General features: G+C 33.8%; 1 protein-coding gene across 17 annotated transcripts in view; it reads left to right on the plus strand.

The window, feature by feature from the left end:
* MBD5 (methyl-CpG binding domain protein 5) overlaps positions 1-6,761 on the plus strand; it is a 421,526-nt gene that overhangs the window by 347,279 nt on the left and 67,486 nt on the right. The window contains exon 1 of one of the 17 annotated variants that reach the window (XM_007119396.3): positions 1,929-1,982. The exons of the other annotated variants lie outside the window; for them this stretch is intronic. The gene's annotated coding sequence lies outside the window, so the exon portion shown is untranslated. Of the gene's footprint in view, positions 1-1,928; positions 1,983-6,761 lie in introns of those variants that run through there. 17 annotated transcript variants of the gene reach the window in all.

Consider the following 6,761-nt stretch of genomic DNA (forward strand, 5'->3'; position numbering starts at 1 on the left):
CATCGGCAGGCGGACTCTCAACCACTGCGCCACCAGGGAAGCCCTAACAGTCTTTTTCATTATTGCATTTGCTTTTTGTATCTCCTTTAGAAGGCTTTCATAAATATAGTTCAAATAAACATATTCTTTTATATTGTCTTACTGCATTTATGTTTTAGCTTGATTTAGTTTTTGTTTTTGACTTAAGTCTTGAATCATCTGGAATGCATTTTTGTAAATTACATGAGCTATGAAAGTAACTCATTTTTTTCCCCAAGTGAGTATACAGTTGTCCCAATGCCATATATTGAACTGGCCATCCCTTTCCTACTGATTTAAAATACCACCTCATAAAAAAAAAATAAAATAAAATGCCACCTCTATCATCAACTAAATTTGCACATCTATGGGTTTATTTGTGGCCAGTCTCTTCTGTTATACTACTTGCCTATTCTTGTACCAGTAATACAACTTTTTAATATGTTTTACTATTTGATAGGGCAATTTTCCCTTTCTTGTTTTTGTATGTTAGTTTTATACTTAGCTACCTTCTAAATACCTTTGTCCTTGGTTCTAATAATTTTCCAGTTTGGGTTCTTTAGGAAAATGATCATGTTGACTTCAAGTACTGACAGTTTTATTTCTTTATTTCTATTAATCATACCTCATTTAATAGTTATATGTCTTACTAAATATTCAAGACCAAGCCAATTCCACATAAACACCTAAGAAGGGACACATTTTTATCAACTTCTCCAGAAGGTTTTATCTTTCTCTACCTATCCCTCTCCCAAATTTAGTCCTCCATTCACACAAGATGGATTGGAGTTTTCTTTCTTTCTTCCTTCCTTCCTTTTTTTTCTTTTCTTTTCTTTTTTTTTTAAATGAACAGTTCTTTAAGCTTGAGTTACTCCAACCAATATATGGGGCTAGGGGAATTAACAAGGTAGAGAAGCAACTTGAAAGTAGAATAGCCCATTATATTAATCTTTTCTGACCTGAAGTCGAATTTTTCTTTCTCCTTTATTTATTTGGGCATTTAATCACTTTGCCTTATAATCTTCAAAAGTCTATGTTTTGTCTCCCCATTTTAACTCCTTCCAATGAGACTATTTCTCCTGCCTTATATACTCACAGTTCCTTTCCTCCTCCCCTGATACCTGTACTGCATGTCCTTTAACTTCATATAAACCTGTATTCCAGCTTAGATTCTGTGTTCCATATTTCAGTCACACAAGTGCCATACCTCAGACTTCATTGCCCCTCTATCTTTTGCCCACCCCTCTTCAAAACCATAGTCCTATTTTATTTTTTTTATTACATTTTTTGAAATAATTTCAAACTTACCGAGAAGTTGCAATAGTGCAAAGAACTCTATTCGCACAAATTCAGCAATTAACATTTTGCCATATTTCCTTTATCATTCTCTCTTGCCCCACTCTATGTGAGTGTTTGTGTATATTTTTTAGAGTAGTTTGATATTAAATTGCAAAAACCATATAATCTGTTTTGGTTTTGTTTTTTCTGTGCCTATACTCAATAAGCCAGAGGTCCAGCTCTGTCCATATTGCTGTCTTGTCTGATAAGTCATGTTCTGGTGAATAAGTTCACCTTTTGGATTCTGCCATAAATTCATGATCATTGACCTGAAATTGGCTTTCACCGCTACCTATATATGAGTGACTGTTTTTAAATTTACAAATACAGGGATGTTTGGGGATATCATTTTCTTATGACGTTCTGTATGGAAATTTGATCAGATGATAATTGTGTGTGATTTCATTTGTCTGGAGTCATTGAGATTTCCTTTATGGCCAGCTATTGTTATTTATTTACCAAATATTTACATAAAGCTTACTATGGACCAGGAGCTAAGTACTTTACAAATCTTCACTTATTCAATTTGCTCAACACTGTGTGGTAGATATTAGTATTATCTTCATTTTGCAGATGAGAAAATTGAAGAACAGAGATGTAACTTACCCTAAGTCACACACCAAGAGGTAGAGTTGAAATTTTACTTTCAGCAGTCTGGGTCCAGAATTCGTGCTCTTAACCACAATTTTTAGGGTTTTCCCCCCAAGATTCTGCTCTTTTCCATCTTGTTCAACCTCACTTTTTAAGAGGCGGGTATTAAAAGTTATGCTTTCAACTTAATTTTCATGGAAACAGTCATTCTCTTTTTATATTTATATTTCATTTGTTTACAAAATATTTTATTAAATTCCTAAATGACACCAGCAAGTGTTATTGACTCAGACAGCTTTGGAAACAACACAACTGATATTCAAAAGCATATAATTCAGGTGGTAAGGGCAGAAGTAAGCTTTTGCCTGTTTTCAAGTGGAAATGCTGTTTTGATTAATTCAGTGATTTGTTTATGTGGAGGTCAGTTAAGAGACTTTCCTCTGTAGTTCAAATCAGAATATGTTCTTCAAGTAAGTAAAGGCAAAATCACTGAAAAGTTATTTTCCATCTGACAGATGTCATTATCAGAAAATAAATACATAGGAATGAAATTGCATTTGTAAATTAAGATACTTGTAGACCAGCAATGCTTATGTTAGAAATGTCATGGATCTATGATACCAAAGCTGTTTTTAGCTTTATGTGCATAGAGATTCATCCTATGCTAGGAAGACTGACATGTTTTTTAAAGCTGTATTTCTGATACTCCCTAGCATGAGTTCTCCACTTCAATCTGGTCAGGCCCTTCCCCCATCCCACGGGTATCTAATCTCAGTAAACATATATAAGATTGAGTTGAAAACATTGACGTCATCTTTATAAAGTATTTCTTGCTTTTCTAGCTTATGTAGAAACGATAGCATTGGAATGACCAGGAGAACATCTAGCTCAGAGGAGGTTCTTCGGAGTTTTCCAAACGTTGGACACAAATTTACATTTTTAAATTATATTAAGTATTTTAACACAGTCATAAAAATAACATGCCCACTCACATGTGTTATACCAAATTGTAACACATGAACACATCATGAAACAAAAATAAACTGTGCTGCTAGTTTATATTTTTATGAACTGCTGACTAAAGCCTTGCCACCAATTTCCCTGTAGATATTTGAACTTCTTATGAGTATGCATTTTTATTTTTAAGTTTTTGTTGGCCTTTTTTAAAAACTTGAATCCATTGTTATATCTCCAAATCAAATTATGCAAGCAAGAGAGTAGCTGCAGCATATGTATGCTCCATTAAATAAATACAAATACAACATAGAGGAGTCTTCCTGCCATGTATCCTTATCACTCCTTAACAATTCTGCAATGGCAAATTAATGTGATAATATTGTATTAAAGAAAGTCTTCTTGCTTAATTTAAGTTTTTGGTAGTTCTTACCCATATTTTGTATTCATGACCAGAGACATGAGTAATGATTAGATATAGTCATTCAACTTTGGAAACAGGATTTTCTTTACTTCCCTTCAAGCTTCTAGACCATTTTGATTGCAGCGATTTTAATATTGCCAAAGCCAAATTTGCTATTTTTCAAAAAAGTTGCCATTTACAATAGCTTTTATGTGGTAATCAGAATTGTCTCAATATTATAAAACCAAAACAAAGTACAGAAATAAATTTGTTGATGAAGATTACTTAAATTGCAACTGTCACCTATATCCCTTGGTTTCATACGTTTTATTAATCAAAATAGCCCATTATTCTTATTGATGGATTTTAATAAGTAATATTATAATTTGGTCTTCCAAAATGAATTATTACCAACAAATCACTTTTTCTGCTTTTTATAATAGAAGTTCCATTTAGATTTTATTAGACAAAAGAGATCTACAACTAAAATAATTTGAAAACTACTTATCTAGTTCAGTCCATTAATCTTAACAAATTGAAAATTTAAAGCTCAGGTTACATATCTTGCTCAAAATTATAAGCTGGAAAATTGTAGATATCAAACTCTGTTAGTTCATTGTTCTTTCTATTATGTGTTATCTCATCTCTGAGTTCCTATAGTACCTTTAGTTTATGCCATGCCATTTAGCATTTAATGCCATGGTTTGTATACAGGCATTCATTTATTTATTCAACAAGTAATTTTCTGTGTGCCAGATACTGTTTTCGACACTGGAAATAGTCTCTGAATCCAAAAGTTGAGCTGAAAATAAAATAAGAAGAGTAGATTCTATTCAGCCTTCATTTGATTTTGGTTAAATAAATACACACCTACAATTAATCACCTTGTGTATCACTGATTGGTTTTAACATATCATTAAGAACTTTTCTATTTGTGATTATATTTTAGGGGAGTAAAAAAAAAGTTCTCTAGGTGAGAAAAACAAATAATTCAACTCAAAGCACACTGTTTTCATACCCAGTACCTGATAATGTAATTACATAAAACAGAATATGGTAAGGGCTGTTACATGCATGTAAGCAATACTGTAGAATGAGATAGTAACTCTAAGCAGGAGACTGGAAGAGGCTTCATGGAGGAGTTGACCCTGGAATTTAGTTAAAGGACAGAAGGTTGCTTTAAGAAAGTGAGAGGAAATCTTTCTATGCCCAGGGAACAACATGTGCATAGGCATAGAGTTGTGAACAGTTGCGGCATTTCCAAGAAAGATTAATGCATTAGAATACTAGGATGTCTTGAGAGAAGTGGTGAATAAGCATTTTTAGGCATCATTATATGATTGAACAAAGGAAGTAATGAAATGTGAGGACTTTTTATATTGTACACCAGGTATTCCTCTTGTGTCTACCTGTTTCTATTCCTAAGTTCTTTAAGAACACTGATGGTATTTTGTACTTGCCCATTTATGGTGACAAGTGCAGTGCCATACATGGCAAGGGCTCTGTATATCCTTACTGATTAATTACACTCATCATTCACTCAACAAATATTTTTGACTCCAGCATGTGTAAGATTCTATACTTTGTGCTATGAGAAGTGAAAAAAGTTGCGATACAAAGCCAGCCTTCAAGAAGCTATTGAGCCCAAAGCACAAATTAGTCTGGGATAAACCATAATGGGAAAGAATATTTAAAAAGAATGTCTATATGTATAAAACTGAGTCACTTTGCTGTACAGCAGAGATTGGCACTACACTGTAAATCAACTATACTTCAATTTTAAAAAGTGTTTTTAATTAGCAAGGGTTTTTGTCTGTTATGGTGACTAATATATCCATATGTTCACAGAGCTTATGTTCTTATCAGAGGAGACAGACAATAATAGGTTAAATAGTAAAATACAGTATGTTAGATAGTGATAAATACTAAGAAGAAAAGTAAAGTAGGAAAAGAGGGAAATTAATTATCATACAGGAAAAGGGAAGGTAAAATTATTTAATTTCTCTTGCCTCAGTTTCCTCAACTCTAGAAAAGAAAAAGTAGTAGTACTTACTTACAGGGCTGTGACAAGGCTAAGTGAGTTAATATGTGTATGTATAAAGTCCCAGAAGATGGTAGGATGTCAGCCAGTATTATTTATACATTTGGCCAGAATAACTTTAGCACAACAGTCATCTTATTTTCATCACTTATGGACTTCTTTTATTTTAAGACATACTTTTATTAAAGGATATACTTCCAAACAGTTTTGAACTACTTTATCTATAGAGAAAGGCTCCCTCATCCATATCTTGTTTGTTTTAGCTTCTGCTTCTGATGCAGTCACATCTAATATCACTTTCTTACTGAAGTGAATTATCATTCTTTCATAGTATTCTACAGAACAATATTTGCTTATCTGGATGTCAGGGCATCATTTTCTATTTAAGACATCGGGCAGGCATCCAGATCTTCCTGTGGAAAATATTCATTAATGCCTCATCACTTATGACATCTCAAGGTTAACAGGTCTAACAAAATGAGGCCTTTATGCTTGCTTACCAGCTAAAAATGAGTACCATATTGGGATTATTATTGCCAGATAAATATAAAATCTTCAATATTAATCTTTTGGAACTAAGATCATTTGCATGGATTAGGTAAGGTTTCAGGTCTCCTACTAACCTTTCTTTGCCTGTGTAACCTCTGCACATCCTTAGATGTATCCTGCTTCCCCCTTTCTCTATCCCTGAAAACTGGACTAGCTCTTTCTTTGTGTTCATTTAGCACTCCGTACTTAGCCCTAGCACAGCTGGTGTCACTCAGTGTTGTAATTAATTACCTGTTTACCTGACTGCCCAACTCCCTACCCTCCACCTCTCAGACAGTAAGCTCCTTGAGCTAGGGGAACGATGTTCTCTTTATGTCTGAGCCCCGAGTATCTGTTACAGTGCTTCACATGTATTTGATTCCCAATAAACTTAAAACATTAAATATAATGCCAGGAGTACCTTTAGTATATCAGGATTATAGAAACGTAGTTATTTAACCTTGGTCCCACATCCCTTAGTTGTTTCTTTGTCTCTCTTGGCAGCTTTCTGAGGAATAGCATTGCTCAAGCATGCTGCTACACCCTGTCCTACACAGTCCCCTGTCCGGCTTTGGCCCAAAATCAAAAAGAAACAGAAAAAGTAGGCCGGATATCTGCAAAGACCTCAAAGGTAGAGGAGCACCCTGTGGAGTACTATGGTCCAGGATGTTATCCCTACTCTTCCAATTTTAAAAAATTGACTTCGCCATTCCTCTCAAGGGTGATGGGCCTCTAGGGTCTGACACAGACCATATATATATATATATATATATATATATATATATATATATATATATTTTAACATCTTTATTGGAGTATACTTGCTTTACAATGGTGTGTTAGTTTCTGCTGTATAACAAAGTGAATCAGCTATACATATATCCCCAT

Source organism: Physeter macrocephalus, chromosome 2 (genome assembly GCF_002837175.3).
Source record: "Physeter macrocephalus isolate SW-GA chromosome 2, ASM283717v5, whole genome shotgun sequence".
Taxonomy (NCBI): domain Eukaryota; kingdom Metazoa; phylum Chordata; class Mammalia; order Artiodactyla; family Physeteridae; genus Physeter; species Physeter macrocephalus.